At 50.4% G+C, this 21,128-nt stretch overlaps 2 long non-coding RNA genes across 5 annotated transcripts; both read right to left on the bottom strand.

Annotated features, from left to right (window-relative positions):
• Positions 1–2,295: 2,295 nt before the first annotated feature.
• On the bottom strand, positions 2,296–19,320 carry LOC137853636 (uncharacterized). Of its 4 annotated transcripts, none has more exons than XR_011094617.1 (5): positions 19,287–19,320; positions 4,993–8,630; positions 4,528–4,694; positions 3,525–3,742; positions 2,296–2,660 (listed from the first exon to the last, which is right to left on the bottom strand). It is a non-coding gene; the product is annotated as an uncharacterized lncRNA (long non-coding RNA). The 4 variants fall into 4 exon arrangements; XR_011094615.1 differs by lacking the exons at positions 2,296–2,660; positions 3,525–3,742 and adding an exon at positions 3,752–4,445 and having other exon boundaries at positions 4,993–8,282; positions 8,405–8,630; XR_011094616.1 differs by lacking the exons at positions 2,296–2,660; positions 3,525–3,742 and adding an exon at positions 3,752–4,445 and having other exon boundaries at positions 4,993–5,616; positions 5,728–8,630.
• LOC137853639 (uncharacterized) lies at positions 10,954–12,210 on the bottom strand. Its single transcript, XR_011094619.1, has 2 exons — positions 11,397–12,210; positions 10,954–11,255 (listed from the first exon to the last, which is right to left on the bottom strand). It is a non-coding gene; the product is annotated as an uncharacterized lncRNA (long non-coding RNA).
• Positions 19,321–21,128: the final 1,808 nt, after the last annotated feature.

A 21,128-nucleotide genomic window follows, 5' to 3' on the forward strand; every position in this document is an offset into this window, starting at 1 on the left:
CACTTTGCTCTGATTCAGCAAGACAACTACATTTACACTTCAGCTTGTGCCTGTTCGATAGGGCAACAAAGGACACTCCTAAAGCTGTTTTTAACCCGATTAGGCATGCACTAAAACTTAAGCATGCATTTAAGTGCTAGGCCAGACTCATGCCATGATTAAAAAAAAAAGCCTAGTATTCAGAGGACTAAGCTTTGAACCGAGCACATTTTTAATCATAAACTTCAGAAAACTCTTTAAATATAAAGAGTTTCTCCTGGAAACGTTTGGCAAGCATAAAAGTGGTATGGTGTTGTAAACCTCTCCCGAGCAGAGGTAGCAGCAGCTGCCTGACAACCCAGGCCTCAGTGAGGCGATGGATGAGCACGGCTCCTCTCCGCGTTGTCCGCATTAAGCTTTACCCAGCCAATGTGCACTGAATTAGATGAGCAGCCCTAAATTAGAAGCACCACCCACTTCTCCTGCAGCATTTACTGTCAGCCTCAATTGTCTTTTGCTCCCCGGAAAGGCAGCCTGGGAAAGAAGCCTGGGTGAGCTTCACGTTTGTTTAGGTGACCTCAGCGCCAGGCCCACTCCATCAGAGATGCAGCCAGAGGTGACAGGGTGTGAGACCGGGCACGTAATCCTCCAGACATCCACCGCCATCAGCAGAAGCAGTGAGGGCAGTACGTGGGCATCTCAGGCCTGGCTCAGCCCCTCAGGGCTGGCCATCTCCGCTCGCATCATTTCACACAAGGCTCACAAATCTCTCTCCCCCCACGGTATCCTGTTCCCACAGGGACGGTGACCATGTTCACACAAGTCCCTCTAAAACCTGAAGTCCAAATGCTGCCTGGCCGAGTTTCCTGATCTGTTGTGGGTTTCATCTCAGCAGACAGAGAAAGCTGACCCGACAGATCTGCTCTTTCGCACCCTCAGTTTCGCACCTCTCTTTCACAAGCTGCTTTGCATTTCTCTCTGCTCTGCAGTTTCAAACTCTGTAAACTTTGACCAGAAGCTTGATCATAAAGTGGCAGGGATTTGGGGGCAGAAACAAGAGCCTACCCTCCCTTCTTGCTTCAACACACCAGCTCTGTCCCCGGTATCAATTACTGGCTTTTATAGAAAACAGGTAATGCACTTTGAAAGAAGACATGTTGCCTTCTATGTTTTGACATTTGGGTTTTAGTTGAAGCATAATTAAACTTCTCAGAAATAAGGGATTTGAAAATGCAATCTTATTGCTTACAGTCTGGGGGGGGGGAAAGGCCCTGCATTCACTTCTCAGAGCAGACTTGCCCTGTTCTTCATGTTCTGCACAGGCAGTAACAGTGGGGTGAGCCACCCCATAGCTGTAGCTGTGAATAGAAACATCAGCATTTGACACTGGGTGAGCTTCTGATGCTTTACCAGGAATCCCACCCCAGCAAGTCACTGGCTCTGTGCATGCCCCTGACCGGAGTGGGAAGCAGGGGAATGCACTGGACACGAAACCCTCTGGAGGGGAGACGTTTTCAGGTCAGCTTGGTGGCCCTCCAGCTGACCGCAACACATTCGTCACCAAGCACATCTGCAGGTTCTTCAAAGCATCTGCTAGGACTCCTCATAAAATGCCTTTGCATTTCCTGGTGACCTGGGATTTCCTCAAACAGCCAGAATACTAATTTGAAAGGGAGCAAACAAGCACCCATTAGCACCATCAGAGGGGCAAACAGAGCACGTCAAGATGTTAGGGTCAATTTTTCCAGCACTCAGCAGAGCCATGTGTCTGTGGGAATTCAGTGGGTAGAGTTGGATACCTGGTTCCTACAAGGAGAAAAAAGTACGCCCAGGAATTCAGCCTTTGCACGAAAAGGACAGAATAATAAGCATTTTTGTGTGTGAAAGGAGACAGGGAGGCAGCCCGTGCACCCCTGCCTCACTGCGGGAGGAACGCTCGGTGCTGCTGGCAGCCACTGAAATTTGGGTGATGGGCCAGAGGGGAGGGATGCACGGAGCCAACCAAGGGGAATGTAGAATCGTCCCCCAGGCAGCCAGGAGATAACAGGGCACCCACCCTACACCAGGAGCAGCTGCTGCCAGCGGTCACGTTGTCAGGACGAGCCCCGGCGAGCAGGGCTATTATTTGCTTCAGAGGATGCATTTTTGGCACCGGGTGTGTGATGTGCCACTGTCACCCCTTGTGACGATTCTGTAATCTCTTCTTCCCCTTCAGTGTTATTGTCCCAGTTTCCAAGAAGCAGACAAGAAGGATTTGCTTCTGGAGCGGGATAATTCCTCCCGAGGAAACAAATGACTGGAGACAGACGCGGGAAATTCTTCACTTGTCTATTTTTATTTACAGCGCAGTTCCTGTTATTACCTTGAACCAAAATAGCACACGAGCAAGGCTGAGGCCAAGTTTCCTTCGCCTTTCTCCAGGAGAGGGTTGAAGCCAGCCCTGGCCGCAGCCCCCAGCCTCCTCCCATGTCCAGCACGGGCTGAGCAGGGCTGTCCCGGGGTCAGGTGCCAGCAGCGGCCCCGCACCGCGATCCTGCCCGCTGGCACGTCCCTCCGGGCCAAGCAGCACTTACAGCTCTCAGCAAGTCCCGTCTGCACCTCAGGGTGCCAGCACTGCTGATAGCAGCGGGAGGCACTGGCGCTGGTGGCAGTGAGATGATCCTGACAGGCACATGCTGCCCCTGCAGTCCCCCAGCAGTAAAAAAAAAAAAAAAAAAAAAGTAAAAAAGGCACTATCTGCCTGTTACGAAGACAAAGAGCTGCCAACTACTGCTCCTCACTTCCTCCCCAGCAAGGACATACACGTAGGATCAAGCTTTTCAAAGCTCCTCCAAGAATTAAGCACCCTCCTCCTGTTGACCATCGGTGGGACGTGTGCACCCAGCTCTCCTGAGCTCCTCTGGAAATCTCCATCCTTTGATGTTGTTTCAAAGGCTTCAAAGCTACGGTTTGTCTCTTTGAGGCAGGAGGAAAAGGAGGTGGCAGCGTTAAAGCAACTCATCGCAAAGCCCTTTCCCTGTCCTACCAGGGCGTGGAGAATCACCACAGAGCATGGGGTGGCTCCACAGAGGGGGACCCCTCCCCAGCCACCCCAGCAGGCTGCCCCATGCAGCCCCATGGCTGGGGCTGGCAGCACCCCACGACCGTCCTCACCCAGGGAGGGAGGAGATGGGACAGCAGAAGCTGGTGGAGGAGCCAGTGCCTCGGCCTGGGCTTTGAAGGGCACGTGGCCAGGGAGGAACATCTCCTACCCACGGAGATCAAAGCGCTCAGCAAACAGCTTGAGCGCAAACACCACTCGCGCTCATCCCTGCCCCACGGCCAGCCTGCTGCCTTGCTCACGGTCAGAGGCAGGACCTGCTTCTCCAAGCCCTTTCTTCCCTGCACATCTCCCCACCTGCCTCTCTTCCCTGACACCAACCAGAAAACCCTCTTTGAAACATTTCAGCCTCGGAGGTAGCAAGCTGCTGCTGTGAGCTTTGTGAAAATATGCAGCTGAACAGGGTCTCTGCAAATCCTCCTTGTAAGGGAAAGAATTACCGTACCTTGCTGGGCATCGGAGAAGCCAGTCTTCAGCCTCTCTCTCTCTCTTATATGGAGATGCTGGGTTTTAATACATGCAAACTGTGAAGTTTTTTCCTGTGATTATGGTATCCATAGCAGTGCTGGTGCGAGTGGATTCTCCGAGGTCTAGTAAGATGTGCTCATTTTCCTCAGTATTACAAGAATGCACTTAAAGTCAGCCCTCAGCACCGTGACAGCCCTATAAATCCACAGGAGAAAAAAAAGTCTTAAATTGTTCCACTACTCACTGAACACCTTTTAACCTCCAAAACAGACCAGACAACCAAAATGAAAAGTTATGTTTTGTAGTTTGCCTGGGGAGGGGAGAGACAGAGAGCTGGGGGCATCGTAAAATTTGCCAAATGTAATGTGAATTGCTACAAAAAGCGCTGTAGGATAGACCAGAACATCACAACGCTGCCTCCTTTTCTCCCTTTGGAAATACTTTGTGTTTATTACTTATTTCAATTTAGAGAGTAAAAAGATACCCGCGAGAAGCTCCGGGTACCCCAAGCACAAAATCAACACCAGACCCGTCCCCCTGCCAGGCGCAGCGCTTCATCCATCCGTCTGTCCGTCCGTCTGTCCACCCGTCCCACCGCACAGCTGCCTACTGGCCCCGGGGACGGTCTCAGGAGCGGCGTCGGCGGCTGCCTGGGGCTCATCCCCTGACCTTCCCTCCCGCTCCGCGCCGTGATGTCATTCTCGCAAAGCGCAGAGCAGGCGCCTGGTGCTGTTTCCATTGCGGCATCGCCGCCCGCGACGATAAGGATGATTTATTTTGATTACAGTACCCAGGCGCTCCAGTCAAACAGGCAGGCCCCCGGCATGCCAGATCCAGGGCAAAACAAGAAACGCTGAAGGTCACCTCCTCCCCGTGAACTTGCAGTCTGGGAGAGAGCCTGCACGAATACCTTAGAAACGTAAATATCATCCTAGGGCTTACTAATGACCTCCATGAATCAAGAGGGGGCCCTTGTTTACCTTATGAGAACTTCCCGAAATAGCACGGCAAACAGCAGCGTTGCTGGTGCCTCCGGGGCCCATCGGTGCTCTGCTGTCCCCACGGTCCCACCTCTGCTCCCCCCTTCCTCCTCGGGCTCCCTGGGGCCTCGGCTGCACAGCACAGCCAGCTTTCATGCTCTCCCATGCTGCAGGAGGGAGGAAAAAATCCTGCTAGAGAACTGGAAAGAGCTGATCAGGAGGCACTGCTGCCTCTCACGGCCTCCACGCAACACATCCACCAGGGTCACAGCTTGCACCAGGCCACGCATCCCACCATGCTGGGACCAGCTGCAGCCCTGGCCCACGAGGTTCATTCACAGCACAGAAACCCCACAAAAGGCAGTGGAAGGACTTGGGAAGTCCTCTCGGAGCAGGCAGGGTGGGACGGAGTGGGAACCTGGGGCTACAGGCAGGTGAACGGGCTCATGGCCTTCCATCACTCACCTGCGGTTTTATTAAGTGTGACATCTTCCATGAGAGCTCATTGGCATCACTCGGATGGCACTGAAAAAAAAAAAATCAGCCAAAATTTGCCTTCTGAAAACCTTCTGGTTGGAACAAAAAGGTGTCAACTCTTTTTTTTTTTTTCCTGCTTTCACAAATTTTTTTCCTCTAAATGTTACTTATTCCTTCTCTATTTCTCCAGCTCAAAATAAATAAATAAATAAATAAATAGAAAGGAGTGAAACTATTATAACTATTATAGAGAAGTAAATCTGAATTTCATTAGTGTTAATAATCACAGAATAATATTTTACTCTGCATTATTTGTTTCAGTGAAAAGCCTGAGCTAGTTTCAAACTCTTCAGGCAACACTAAAGCAAACAGGTACCACTTCTCTGAGAGCTTTTTCCTCACTCAGGGATCTGGACCCAAACATTGCCAAGGTCCAGGGGGTGATTTGGGTCCTTGTGGGGACAAGCACAGGGACCGAGCCCAAGCAACAGCAGCACAGGATTTGCAGAGCACACACCAGCCAACAAGAGCTTGGGCATCTCAGCATGGGTGGTACCAAGGCAGCAGTGCACGGTCAGCCCCAAAATCATTGTCTGGGAGCTCTGCTCATGTCTGCAGAAACAAAAGGCATGAGAAGGGAAGGAGGCACTGGAAGAAAACAAGCTACAGCTAGAGAGTGGCTACCATAAAGGACTAATTTAAGGAGCTGAACACAGGTCTCACCATGGCCATCGGAGGGGCACACTGGTTGCATCCATTATGCATGGAAACAGAAATGTGCTGATTCAGCTGTGAGGGCTTTTGAAGTGATGGCAGCTGAGTTTGTGCTAAGCTTTTGTCTGTCAATTCAGCCTTTTAACTGAACAGGCATGTTTTTAACAAGCCGCCACTTCTCCAACCTGACAAACGGATCCTGAGGCAGCCCTTCTCTTTCAGCTGCGTGCCACCAGCTCACGCTCCCTCAGGTACAGACATTTTCCCCGGCAGAGCACTCCCTCTTCCTCCCCAGCCCATCTGGCTGCTCGGCATCACATTGCAGAAGCTCTCATGCAGCACCAGAAGAAAACAGCTGGGGAAAGGTTACCGTGTCACAAGCCCTCCTCCACACGGGCGATAATCTGATACCAGCAGTTCTCAGTATCTGGCGTACTGAGGGCAAAGAAGGAAAAGCAAAACAAATGACACAAAATGCATGTAAGTGAGGCTACAGGAATGTCGTGCTCTAACACCTTTCCCTTTGGAAAAAAAAAAAAGAAAGGAGAGTTTAAGACAGTGTGAGGTTATAAAGAAAAAGAAAAATCATTGTGCAGTGTACTTCATAATGCCTCTGAAAGAGTTGGTTTTTTTTTGTTGTTTTCTTTTTATATACATAGCACATTTAATCTGCGACTCAGATAATGCACCCACAGATAATCGAGAGTTGACTGTGAAAAATCTTTTTTTGAATGACAGCTTTAAAAGTTCACGCACATTTCTCATGACAAATCCCCCTAATTATCATTTCCATCAGCAGACTGCTAACACATATTCCGGGCACCACTGAGCAGGAGGAAAAAAACCCGAGCAGGAAGCACCACGAGCTTATCGCTGAGATGAGAAAAAGCCCAAATTCTAAGCAGCGGTACAAAAGGCCAGCGGTCAGCTCAGACAGGGATGGGATTTTTAAGTACACACCGAGACTGCCTAATGCTGGCAGTGCTGTATGTCATGGCAACAGATGGTTTGCAGAAGCGGCCCTAAAACTCACGTGCCATGACCTCAAGCCAGCAGGAGCCGTGGAAAGGGAAGGCTGGCAGGGCAGCATGCATCCAGGGCCCTAGCTCCTTCCACAGCTCACCATCAGACAACAAAATTCGGCCTCAGCTCACCTTGGCAACTCTTGTATTCCCAACAAGATGCATGAACATAGCCCTAAAGTAAAACTAAACTGTGTTTTTCACCACCCTGTGCACAGAGAAGCCCCCCGATGCTCAGTGTGAGGGTAATGTCAGCAGCTTCCCCCCAGAGGTGGAGCTGCCTTGCAGAGACAGTTCAGGTTTCAGCAGCACACAGTCCAGGCAGTCATTAAGACAGAGCCAGTCACAAAATTCAGATCCAGATCTGATGAAGCCTTCAGATACATCCACATTTCAGCCTGTGTTGCAATACGGGGCTTGGCTCTTCCCATTACAAAACCAATTACCTCCAAAATGCAGTGTTGTACCCCGGACTGGCTTTCCACCTCTTCCTTGAGCAAAGTTCACGAATTCACACCTTGACTAGTCAGAGCAGCTGCACCACCAAGGGATGGAGAGGCCGGTTCAGACCAGTTACCATTCAGCCTGGCTCTTCCTCTGTTTGAGGAAGAGCAAAGCATCACCTGGAGCCCTCACCACCTCCTCACGTGCTGCTGCCTCTCCTGGCTTGGCTGCACGCAGCAGTGGTAAAGCCCACGCAGACTCCCCTGCCTCAGACCTAAACCTGAACAGATTACAGCTGTTAGCGTGAAGCTAAAGGCCTGCCAAGGCCGTTTCCTGCTGGTAGAAAAGCCCACTTTGGGGACGCATCCCCAGATCACATCTCCGAGGCAGAGGCTCAGGAGCGTTCATCCAAACAGCGCAGCCTGAGCTCACCTCTGGCCAATGCCAGTGACTCACCGGGGCTGAAGCCCTGCTCTCTGGGATTTCTCTCTCACTCTGGCAGCTTTACCAACCGTGGGCGCCCACATGGATGTCCCACAGGCCCCCAGAGCACAGGCAGCGCTGGAGATGGAGACCAGCCAACAAACCTTCAGGAGAACTTGGAGGAGTCAGATTGCAGAGACAAAAAAAACGCTATTTTCATCCCAGTGTTTCATAAGGGAGGCTCACGCCCGAGCACGGTGTTTTTTCCTCCACTTTGAGTCACTGGGACCTCTTTCAATAAGCCGTGTGTTAGCCTCCACAAAGGCAGGGCAGCTTTTCAGCTCCTGCTGCTGGCAGGAGGGAGCGAGCAGAGCGGGCGCAGTGCAGGAGCGTGACAGCTTGCTGAGCGCTCACACCGCCCCCGAGGCATTGACTTTCCAGAGGTGCTGCCATCGCTGCAGATGTTACCGAGCTGCCCCGGGCCTGCCAAGCAGCGATAGTGACTCAGACCAGACAGCTGACCCACGCACACGGCTCGGGTGCCTCTGTGAGGGATCGAGCAGATAACCACGGGCCCCAACAGAAAAGCTCCCGTTTCCATGCTCCTGAGCGCTGGCTGGAGCTGGCTTCATCGCAGGGGCGGCTGAATACTCAAAAAGCTCCAAAGGTCTCAGCCTGCCAACGACCCAGCAAGGCAAATGATGATTTGGAAGCAAAATATTTACCTAGCAGAGCGGGTAAAGTGCAGCAAGCTTTATGAAATCAGCTGCAAAACCCCATATGCGGATGTCATGTACCTGGAAAGCTCTTCGGTGTGCTGGTGACAGAAAGGGGTCTCCTAACCAAGCACCGGCAAGACTTGGTGACTTGCAGACACTGGGTCAGAAGGAAAAGGCTGCTTCTCACAGCAACCCGTTTACTTTTCCTCTTCATGGCCGTGCCTTTCTCATTTCAGAGATCAGTTTGCTTTTGCCAGATGGAATCAAAGTCACCACTGTGAATTCAGCATTTTTTTTCTTTTTTCTTGGAAAGCACCAGTCAGTACCATGTCAAGAAAAACAAACAGAGAGGTTTGCTTAGGATCTATTTAAAGCACATCAGCAGTGGTAGCTCCAATAACAACCCCAGGGCCAGCACTGGTGTTTGTGACAAAACTACTGTGCGTAAGAAGGGCAAGAACATTGCAGGCAACTTTCCCTCTATTGGGCTTCCATGCTAAATCAGCCTTTACATTTTCCCCTTTCACCCAAAGAGGTCAGAAAATTAGGGTGCAAGGCAAATGCTCCGGAAAGGGTCGGATCCAAACAGAAAACGCTCTGTGGTTCAGACCTGGCAGCCAGGAAGGAGAAGCAGCCTACCAAGAAAAAGTGAAACTCCCTGTGAGGAGATTGTGCTGGCTCTGCTGAGCAGGGAGGGAAACACAGTCCCAAAATGGTGCAGAGCGTGCCTAGGCTGAAGAGCTCAGCTTCAGCATTGCACAACCCAAGCAGGAGGGCCCAACTTCAGTGTCCCCAGCACCCAGACAGCTGCTATTTGCAGTCAGCAGCCATACGGGAGAAGTCTTGGAGCTCAACCACTGCGAGCAGACACAAGGCCCACCTCTACCCAACACTGCCCTCATGCCAGGTGGTGGAAACCAGCCAGGAGGTGGCTGTAAAGTCGGCCAGGGGCTGCAGAATGTCCTCTCCTGCCCGGGTGTCTCCTGGATGGAAAGCAGCTAATTTCATTAGCGCCCGTAAAACACTCCGACACTCTCCGTGTGGAGCATTATTAAACAGCCGTGCAGAGCCAAGCCAATAGTCCTTCACTTTTGTTTATATAAGGTATTCTGCTGGTACTATACCCTGGGGGCTCGGTAACGGCTGTGGTTACAACAGGGTATTTACTACCACCTCGGCTCGCTGCAGCGATGCTGCCCGTGCCTCTAAAAGCAATCTCACAAATGGCCAGTCCGTGGGGAATCTCGCGCTGCCCCACTTACAAGCGTGCCGGCGCTCGCCTTTTTCCTCCGCAGCTCTTTTCTGTAAAAGAGACATTCATAACCCTGAGCTCCTTAGCAGCGGACCTAATCCAGCAAGTATCCAAGACATTCAGGAAAAGAGAATTTCATAGCATTGGAATTTTTCCATGCCAGCACTTTTTCATCCTAAGATGAATGGCTTTTACTTACAGGGCTAAAGGCTCTATTATTTTCAAAATACTTCTGAGCTTCAAAGCAGCAATGGAAATTGGCTGTGCACCTGGCCAGCTGATCCAGCCTGGATTCGGCCAAGCAGCAAAAGGTGTCTTTCTTTCTTTCCTGCGGCAGCAAGTAGTAGTTTACTTGGCCACAGAGAAGCAGGCAGGAGGGCTGATGTAAGCAGGCCAACACGTAATTAATCAGACGAGCAGGGCCTGGGCAGCACGGCGCAAAAGCAACCAGCAGGGGAGGAAGAAGAGGGGATGAAGCACCCTGCTCAGGGGAGCTGGGGACACCCTCGCAGGTCTTCATGCTTGCATGGCAAGCAACTCGCCCAAAGGCTGTGCAAGAGCTGAGAGCGGCTCCAAGCCCCTGCAGGGCTTGGTGGGGCCAGCTGGGGATGTCTGGAAAGTCCCAGGAGCTCCTGGAGCTACGTGTGCCTTTCCCCAGCAATACACACCAGCGGGAGCCAGCAGGCCTGCGCTCAGCTTGGCCAGCTGGTTTCCACCACCTGAATTAGCACAGAGCTCTGCTTGTGTGAGCCCGTCCAGAAGGAGGGTTTGCTCCCTGTTCCCCAAGGACACCCACTGCTTCCTCCTTCTTCACCCCAGTCCCCAGCAGGACCCATCTCGGCCACCCCATGGCCACTGGCAGCCGAACCGCTTGCAGGAGCTTGCGCAACGCTTGGCCACGCTAAACTTGACCCGAGCTGGGGTTGTTGCTCTCGCTTTTGAGAGCCACGGTCATAAAAAGTGAAGGGATTTGCTGGCCGAGGAGCAGCCCGGCCAAGCTGACGCAGCGCAGGCTCCCGAGGTCAATGGCTGCAGCTCCGTGCCGGGGGAGGACACGCAATGCCTAATGTGGAAATGTTTGTATTTGGAGCAATATATAGTTACATTCAGCAACCAGCAGCTGCAGAGGCTGTTTACTGTAGCACACAGTCCCAGGCCTATTAGCTCCACGCCTGACAGTGACCAGACTCAGAGGGGAATGACTGCAAAGCCTGCAGTTGTATTTATATCGTTGCCAAGATCCCAACAATACCTTTCCTAATAAGTCTGGCACAGAAATAATCATTTAAAGAGCTAAAAAACATAACATCCGCAGCCCATCTTTACAGCCAGAAGGGGAGTTGCGCAGGGCTCTCGGTCTAATCTTTCACAGCCCCAAGTGCTTCCCTCCTACTTCACAAACAGCCTGTGATTTATTTCCTGGACGGCTGGGTGCAAACAGCCCGTGTGTAAGTGCTCCACGGGGAGACCGCACCTCTGCGGCCCTGCTCAGCTGCGTGGTCCATCGGCAGGGAGAAAGCAGCAGAAGCATCACTGGCAAGCATCTGATGCCTGGACAAGACCTCGTCCCCATCCCAGCACGCACACCCAGACCCTCCTGCCAAGGGAAGGACCGGCTGCACTGCCACAGCGCACATCCCCGTGGCACCAGGTGCTCTGCAGATCAGCCCCAACCTGCTAAGTTAAAAAAATAAACACACCGCTCAGTAGCTGCTTCCTGGGGACCCAGAGAACAGTGTCTTCTTGGCTAGGAGAACTCAACACCACCAGCTCTGGGAAACACAAAGCATAGCTCTGCTGGTTCACACCGTTCCTGACCTTGGCTAGCAGATAAGGCTGTGCCATCTGATTTTGTTTTGCAGGTACCAGGTGTCGTTGAAGGTCAGTGCTGAGGAAAGGGCTCTCCCACAGCCAGAAGGTTACAGAGAGTGATTTTTATGCAACATAAGCTTGTCGATGATTAACAATTTTCTTTCGGTTAACTGCGAAGTTAATAGTTATTCAAAAGCGCTCCACTCTAATGGGAGTGGAGATGGGGAGATGTACTACATTAACCATTAATCTCGGGCTGCGCAATAAAAATTAAAATGGAATATGGCACATAAGGATGATTAATTCTGCTTGCAAAGGGAGAGGGTGTCAGTGTATGCTCTGGGCGGGAATGTTTCCTTCCAACAGCCTGGACGCAGATGAGGATGTGCCACCAGATAGGCTGCCCTCAGCGAGCAGCGCTGCGCTTTCGGCCATCTTCAAGCTCACACGATGCTCCCTGTTTCAAAACCCACCTTGTCAACTCCACAGCTGAGATCTCTCAACTTTAGGGAGTAGGTAGATTTTTTAGTATTATTTTTAAGTTGCAAAGGTGAAAACTGAGAAAGAAGGGTCAAACTGAGTAATTTGAGACTGAGTGCTACCCTCAGGGAAACACCTCCTTGCCTAAACCACTACTAGGTATATCTCCAGGGAGAATGAAGGAGGCTTTCCCAAAGAGCTGTGCCTCTGTGAAACCCCTCTTGCCTTGGCCCTGCTGCCATGCAACCTCCCTGCCCAGGGCTCCCCAGTGCCCTCCACCAACACCCTGTGCCAGAACTGCTTCTCCAGAGCACTGAAGTCCTGTAGACACACACCAGACTGTTGCAGCATGCACAGAGTTTTGCAGAGGTCGATGCTATCGACTTTATTTTCTGCTCACAAGCTCAGTAGCACAATTCCAGAGACAGAGAAGAACATGAGAGACATGCCCATGAGGCAAACTTTGTGCTCCCCCGTCCTACAGGGAAGGGATGCTTGGATCTGGGTTTTGATTTCTGCCGTGGTAGGAACAGAAGGTGGCTGCAAAATCTGGGTCTGGATTTGTCTTTCCCCTTCTCTCCTTCCCATGCCACCCAAAACCCCCTTCCTCCTCTCACTTGGAGCTTTGACCCCAGCCACACTGCAAGGGCCAAGTGAATGGATTCCTACGGATGAATCAGAGCTGTTTGGAAGCCAAATCCCTCCTACAGTTCAGCTATACCTGCGCACGTCTGCACACTTGTTTTCCTAAGGAGTCAGCACTTCCTTGTCCCAGCCAGAAGTGGAAGTGTTAAGCTATTGTGAGCGGCTGCTTGTTTTTATGAGTACTTTCTCAGCAATGGGTGTTTCTGTGAACCACACTAACGCTCCAGCTGTCTATAAGTCAACACACGTTTCCCAATGCCTTCTGCATTTGTTTGAGGGCTGTGCCAATAGTGCATTCATTAAAAGAGAAGTGGGTCTGTGGACAAGAAAATACTGAAAGAAAATCCTTCTGAGTTATTTTTCTCCCTTATTTCTTCTGGCCATCTCCACAGCACGTGCCCAGCAGCATGACTGACACCCCCAGACGTCCTCACAAGACGCAGGAAGGATGAGAAGCTGCTGGCAGGGCAGCAGGGAACATCCCATCCCACCCTGTTTGGGGTGAAGGCAGGTAACAGCAGCCTGCATTAGCCTGGGCTGCAGGGACAGCCTGTGTTTAGTCTATTTGCCTTTGAGAAACAGAGTTAAGAAGGAATGAAGTCAAACAGATACACATTATGGCATATCTATAATGGCTCTGAAATTGCTGGGCTTTAGGGCACAGTTAATCTACAACCTGGCTAACTTACCCCAAGGTAACTGAGGCAGCAGCCAATGGGCACCATCCTCCTGCCTCTGTGCAAGCCCCTGCACACAGCAGAGACTCAGCCACAAAGGTCTGTACATACCAGCGCACATGCTCCACGCCATCAGGCCAAGCTGCACCCCAGCATCAGCACCACAAGGTGCACTGGGCCAGCAGCACCCCACAGCATGGGGCATCGTGCCCAGGGGGGCCTCGTGCCAGCACTCAGACCAGCTGTGGGATCACACTTATCAGAGCCCTTTAAAAACAATGCTCCCACATGAAAGTTTCCAGTGAGAACCAAGCATCTGGGGGAAAACACTCTCAGGAGGAGACTAAAACAGAAACAGGCATAAAGGAGCCGATTCCCATCTGGCTGATAGCAGATGCAGAGGTCCGGGCTGTTTTCCTGGAGCAGTAGGCCTAACATTTGCTCTGCATCTGTGTAGAAAGCACCTGGACACATGGTATCTGAAGGGACAACATGCAGGAGCATGCCACAACCAAGGGAAAAGAAGGTTTTGTAGCTACAAAAACAACTATGTTGTAAACTACTGCAGAGTTGCACTTAGATTCCAGCATTAATCCCAAGCTGAACCATTAACTGTCCTGCAACTGTATCTAATAAAGTGCAGTCATGCTGCATTTGCATCTCTTCCACTTCCCAATCAAGCCACTTCCATTTACTGGCAAAAGTTGCATGAGAAGCCATAAATCTACTGGGAGCAAAGGTGCAGCAGCAATAACACTGTGCACAAAATGGGCTGCACGCAGAGCTTCCCTCCAGCCCCAGCACGCTGAGCCCAGTGCCTACCCCACATGCTCTCATCCCTGTTAGGATGTATGCCTGTGGGTACATGAAACTGATTTTTTTCCCCCACCCTGTGGCAAGCAGCTGCTTCTGCCCAGATCCCTCCTTATAGCCTCCAGCCTCCCCAAACAGCCTTTTTTTTTCCTGCTCCCTCTAAGCCTACAGTTTCACATCAGGGTGCATGTAGTCACCCTCTGGAACCACCAGCCCAACACAGGCACGTGTCCAGTCCAAATCCCAAAGCCAACATGGCAGCTAACACCCAGAGCAGCAGCAGAGGCTGGGAGGATGAGGGCATCCTCACACGTGAGGCCACAGGTCCCCATGTCTGCACTGCAGCAGCTACCTGCCTGCATGGTGAGGCCTTCACACCACGCTTGCTGCACCTGCTCTCTGGGGTTATCAGCCTCCAAGGCTGTGAAACTGGTAATCTATAAAAAGCATGAGTCACAAAGTCTCATATCCTTCTCCGGTTTAAAGTGTTTCCTAGAACTGCACCGACTGCAAGGCCTTGAAGGCTCGACTGTTTACTGAAATAAAAAAAATTCCCCCTTCTGCTCTTGTGCAATGCCGCCCGAAACAAGTCTGTTTTGCTTTGTCTCATGTTTAAAAAGTTCCTCAGCAGAAAATAGGTAGTAATGAGAGAGGAAATGGGAAAAGGGGAGCTGCAGCAACCAAAAAGCTCACCTATTATAACACGAAGTGCAGTCCTACTAGCTCAAGGAGGCAGAAAGTCTTCTGCCTTGCCTACCCTGCATGGACAAGCAGACAACTGAGAACAGGCAGGGCAGACATTTCTACACATTTAGCCCATTAGGACAAGGAACAGGAGAATATGCTGGCACCGTGTGACCTCAGAGACATCACCAAAGGGAAAGGTGACACAAACATCCTGAAAGTTTGTCTCTGCACCCAAGGTGGACCCACCTCCCCATCAGAGCAGAGCACAAGGGCAGTGACACAGCCCCAGGTGCAGGAGCAGAGCAAACACGCTCATGGCAGCCTGAGCACAGGGGCACCAGGGAGCTGGGCAGGTGTTCCCCCACAGCTGGGGGCTAACAACAACACCCCTGGGCTCCATAAGCCTTGCATGGGTGGTACACACCTGACAAGTATGTTGCACTTGGAGTGAGCTGTTCCACTGCTTTCTGCTCTGCTGGGGAGCCAAAACGTGACAGTACTCCCATGAGATTGCTGTTCCTTGGTCATGTAGTCCAGAAACATTTTTCTTTTTTTTTTTTTTTCAGAGGAATAAATGTATTCTTTACATGTAAGTGAAAACAGTTAAAAACTTTCACGCATTCAGCTCTCTGTGCTCAAAGAGTGCCTATGGGAGAGGAGCTAGGTTCTCAATCTCTCTCCCCAGCCTTATCTGCTGCTTGATTACACCAAGAAGCCCTTTCATAAGACTCTATTAGGATGTCAGTGCATGTAGCCCAGGCTACTGAAGTATCCCCCAGCCTCAGGAAAACCTGGCAACCCGCAATGTTTTAGCACAAGCTCGGACCCAGTATACTACAGGACAGGGATAGCACTTCCCAGGGCAGGAAGCACTCCTGAAGCTGCTGAGAACCCACTGTTACTTTCATTGCTGTCCCACTCTTGATCACAGTGAGATAAACCTTTATTTAAAGCCCAAACTCCCATGAGAAGCTGTCCAGGAGGCAGACCCTCCACCTCTCCTCCAGCAGCCATCTTGTCACCTCGTATCAAGCTGCAGCAGCCCGTGTGGGCAGGAGGGCTGACCAGGCCCTGCTCCCTCCAGCAGCAGGCAGCCTCTCCAGTTTCTCTGAACTTCACCTCTATTTGCTCTTGTTGTTAGCTCCTAAGCAGGAACAAAACAGCAGAAGCGCCGTTTAGTCAGTTTTGGTATTGCACAACTGAAAGAAAATAGGAAAGCACCCGCAGGAACTGAGCCAAGTCAATAATGGAGACAGATTAAGCAATACGTGCACCTGGCTGTCAGAAGTGCAAGATACTCTCTCTTTAGTAATTACAGAGCAATTATGAAGTTAACAGCAACTCCAATAAGGACATATATTTCACAATACAATTTTGTTCACAATCCATCAGGAACAGTCACTCCAAGGAGATACAGCTCTGAAACTAAACTGTCCTCATCCCTGCAGGCATAATCCTCTAAACACCAGTCTTTGGTGGGGTGGGATCTTGCACTAGGTCATAATTAAGTGATTACTTATTAACAGGATGTAATTGAAGCTTTACTTCAACGTGACTTAAAAATCCCACTTTTAAGATAGGTAATAAAAACCATGATAAAATGGAGAGCTTGGGTATTGGGTTTTAGAAAGCTCAGTAAGCCTGTCATTCTGCAAATCCAACAACAGATTGTAGCTGGGTTTCAAGACATCTGAACACACAAAAGCCTGTTCTGGATGTTGAGGATGAAAAGCTTCATATTTGTGCCCTCTTTGTAGTGGTAAAGTGGGATGATCTCAGTCTACCCACTCTATCCAAAGAGTGAACAGGGCACGAACTACAACAAGGGCCAGAACAGATCGATGCCTGAATTTAAGATACTAAATCAAACTCAGGTCTGCTGAGGTCCGTAACATCTGACTTGCACTGACATTCATCTTGGCTTCAAACTATCGATTTCATGCCTGGTCTAAGAGAAGCAGCAGCCTGCCTTGTTCTCCACACCACACAGCAGCACGGAGCACAGGCCTTCTGCTGTGGCACAGCACTGCCATGGCTCACAGCCAGCAGCACCGAGCATTGCCTCATCACCGTTTGCCTACGGGGACCAGAGGTTACGGAGCAAGTGACTCAGGTTGGCTGCTCCAGCACCCAGCCTGACCTCCTGCCTGACACAGGCTGCCCCAGCACACGCAGCAGAGCCTGCGGGGACACCCCTCGGTACTGAGGAGCCACTTCCCAGCACTGCAGGTGGCTATCGGCCTTCCTTCCCACTGCCATACACCCACTGAGGCAGGAGGTGACATTTTAGCACAGACACTCTGCTCCCCCCACCTTGCTCCGCCTCTGCAGTGCGCTGTGGACAAGCCCGTCCCCACAGCCACAAAACAAAGGGCAGCCCAGCCACACGGCCACGAAAAAATCATTCAAACCCACGAGAGGGGAAGAGAGCGTGCACAACACGGATGACACTGGGTGAAGCAGTGCTGCAAGCAGTGCTGCCAGCATGTGCTTAAAACCCACTAATTGTCTTCTCTAAGGGACTTTCTGTGCAAGAGCAGCCAGCCAGGAAGCCTTCCATCAAGCCTAGCATTAATCTCCTCACTGTCTCTTTCTCATATCTCCTTTCAGGCTTTATTTCATTCAAGTAGTGAAACCTGTTGTGGTTTACTTTGATAAAGGTAGAGTCAGCCACTCAGTGTTTTCAGGCAGCAGGGATGTTTTACTATCTCTTGCTGCATCTCCAGCACAGCTGAAAAGGTGCTATTGTGGTTTGACAGCCAAGGTGATATATGATTCTATCAAGAGGTAACCAAATAGCTAAGTGCTCTATGAGTATTAAATAATTAATTATCAGAACCCCTGGCAGAAAGATAACCAAGGATTATCCCCACTCTCCAGACAAGAAGAATGTTTTTGTAACAAGACATGGTAATAAGAGCAACCCAAAGTTCACTGTGAGCGAGCAAACCTGAGCACAGCCACTGAAAGTCAAAGATTTGTTCCAGGCAGCACATTCACCACCAGCACAGTTAATGAATGCCCTAATGAACAATGAACTGGTAGAGATGGTGTCTCCACTTCCCAAAGACACATAAGAGTAGGTGTGACCTGCCACATCAGTGCATACAGCTGAGCAGGCCATGGCAAACTCTCACTTCTCTGCTTTTTCCTCTTCATCCCCCATGTCCATCAAGCATCATTAAGGTCTCCTTCATTTCAAGTTATTTATGGGATAAAAATTTAGCAGCTGGAGGTAAGACAATGGTTACATATACGTATATGTACACATGTATACATGTATAGGCATACAATCACCACCAATGGTCTTCACAAATTTAGCAGAGGTCACAAAACTTATCACTATAATAGGAGGAAAAGGTACCAAGGTGTTATGTCATCTTTTTTGTTATGCTTCATCTAGGCTTAGATTGTATCTCTGGGGCAAGAACTACATCCTTTACACATTTCTCTGATGTGCTTTTGAGATTAGAGGCACCAAGCAGAAATAACTCAAGTCTCTCCAAGAAGAGCACGCTACATTTTTGTGTTTTATGTTGGGTCCCTGGCAGTGAGAAGCTTTAAAAGCAAAGAACTAGAAGGACGAGCCATTCATCACCTTTAAACGGCAGTGCTTCAGTGCATTTTGTATGCTGTGCCATTCCCTTAGAAGGAGCTACTCACTGCAAGGGCAGCAGCACAGCACGGATCAGACCTGAGCAGGATGACATGGAGGAGAGCTCAGCCATCCAACCACTTCCCCCAGGACCACCACTACCCACTGCTGATGCCCAGACACAGCTCCACAGCCAGATTCTGCTGGCCAAGCAGCTGAGCACATGGCAGTTGTGCAACCTTCAGGAAGCTCAAAGGTCTCCAAACAGACAGGCTAGCACACCATGCTTCTGTCTCGCCCCCCCGGTGTACTTACCTCCCAACAAGTCCTCTTCCCCTTACCAGCTTTATAAGTTAAAGGTTAACTTTTTCCTCTTGCCTGGTCTAGACTCACTGACACTTCCTTTTCCTCATTCCATTATGATACTTTCTTGCAGTCACCTTTTGACAGTCACTGTGACTGTTTAAAAACACAGTCTGTACAGATCCTTCCACCTCCCCACCCCATCCTAACCTCAGCCCTGCCCCAGCTGCCCTTTCCATCCAAGACTAGGAGGAGACCTAAGACCTCCTTCAATGCTCTCTTCAACTCCTTTCTATCTATCCATCTCTTCCACTTTCTCCTCTAACAGGCTGATCCACAGTGGCCTTGAAACACACTTGAAAAGACCCCAAGCAAAGATCTTGCTTGCTGAAGGCACTTGGCAGTGCTGGTGCTGCCTGAGTCCTTGCTCGGCTTAGGAGCAGATGCCCTCCATAACTCCCTCCTTTCAGACAGCTCCCAATGTGAACAGTTGTAGATATCTCCTGGCTTTGGGAGGCTGATGTATAACTTATCCTAGCTCCTGCATCTGCCTTGCTCCAGAAAAAAAAAAAAAAAAAGCACACCTCAGTCACATACCCTGTAGCACTATCTCAAATACGCTACTTTGAGGGCCTTGTACCCAATAGTTTCTTACTCAAAGAGTAGAGAAACAAGTAAGAAAATTAGCATCCATACCTGCAAGGAGAAAAAAACTTCCATACCTAACAGCAGCAAAGAAAAAGCTTGCCTTGGGCATTGGCCTTTTTATAGGCAATTCAACCAAACAAGTTGCAGCTGCCCTGACGATGTCTCCACATCTTCTGGAGAGCCCCACCGGTGCTATCTGCCCAGGCCAATAAAACTCATTCTGCTTTGATATGGACAGCCAAGATGGGGCTCTTGGTGTGACCAGCAAGCCCTTAAGGGTCCCAAGGGGAGCGCACCCTTACATCATGGTGGCACCCCATCCAGCCTTGGTCAGGGCACACCTGCAGATCAGCTCCGCAGGGCCCCGATGCCACTTCTTCCAAGTGGGCGTCATTCATTTCCTCTTCACGTAGCATTCAAAGGCGATGTTTGTCTTGTCATATCTTGCAGCAGTTTCTCGGTGGCAGGTTGCCGAGGATGATGCTGGGAAGTTTATTTCACCCGTTTGTTAAAGCGGATGACAGGTTTTTGGATGAGCCCACTGTGGTTTGTAGGAGCAGAAAGGAGAAAACAAGTTGGTCCAAAGTAGAGGGAAGGAGATACAGGCGGGGAACATTTCTGTGGCACCTGGACCTGCACCAGGAAGGATTTGCTCCTTTGTGTGAGCACAGCTCCCATCATCAATAGCTTTGACACTGTTACCTCCCACTTTGACAGCATTGGCTTGCACACCGAAATGATCTGCAGACCCTGTGCACATAACTGCCTGGAAATCTGTCTTCATATCATGATGCAAACTGCCAGAACTTGGCTTTTTTTCCATTAGTTTGTTTTCTTTTAATATGATAGCATTGCTTAATGGAAGTTATGGGGGTTTAGGTTAACTTGGGTGTCTCCTGTTGAAAGAGGAAAGACGTATCCAGTGGCACTGATGAAATCTGCTCTGGAGCAAACTCAGGCGTTAACAGGGTAGGGCTGATGTCTCCTGGCACTGCAAGGGCCCAAGACGCTCACAGGATGCAGAGCTTATTTACAGTGCTCTGGCCTCCCCAGATGCTCTGGGGAGGGAATTTTTGCTGCTTGCACATCACCCCTGCACCGGCTCCAGAAGGGGTGGACTCCCCCGTCCTTCCTCCTTCTCCCCCTGACCTGGAGCTCGTGTTAGCCTACTGCACCCACTGCTTGTCGCTCCATTTGCAAAAATTGTAAAAAAATACAGTTTGGATTCATTTAGAAGGCTTAGTCTGACTGGAAGTCAGGTGGAGGTGGGGACTGGGAAAGGAGATGAAAATACCAAGTGGTGGAGGAAGCCTTAGGGAATATTGTGGAGGAACTGGGCTTGATTCAGTGGGGTTGTAGCAAATAAGGGACACATCTGTAGGAAATTGTGCTCTTTAAATTCCGTAGCTCATGGAATGAACTGCTCTTGAAATCTAGGCGTGTTGTGTTCTAAGCTATGCAAACGCACTGGATGAATCCAGCTACTTCCCACCACTGTGTAAATGGGATTTATCGTGTAAACTCCTCTCTCCACTTAAAACAACCAGTCCCTGACTCTGAACAAGAGGCCAAACCACAGATCCAAAATACCCTAAATCTGAGGAAATTGAAATCTGTGACCGGGGCCTCCTGTAAACAACGCAAACATCAGCATTTCAGCCAGCCAGCTGCAGACACCAGATGAAGATGATTTCCCAAGGCAGCAGGCTGCCCGGATAGCAGTGGGGTGCACGTACAGTCCTGCTCTCACGTCCCACATCGAACCCATGGTCTGTGCACTGGCAGGGTGCTGCATCCCCTTGCACCTCTGTCCTGCCTTTCCCTCACTGCACAGAAAAGGATTGGCAAGGCTTGCAGGGGAATGGGCTTTAGTGTGTGTGTGTGGTGGGT

This window comes from Anas acuta, chromosome 3, assembly GCF_963932015.1.
Source record: "Anas acuta chromosome 3, bAnaAcu1.1, whole genome shotgun sequence".
Lineage (NCBI taxonomy): Eukaryota > Metazoa > Chordata > Aves > Anseriformes > Anatidae > Anas > Anas acuta.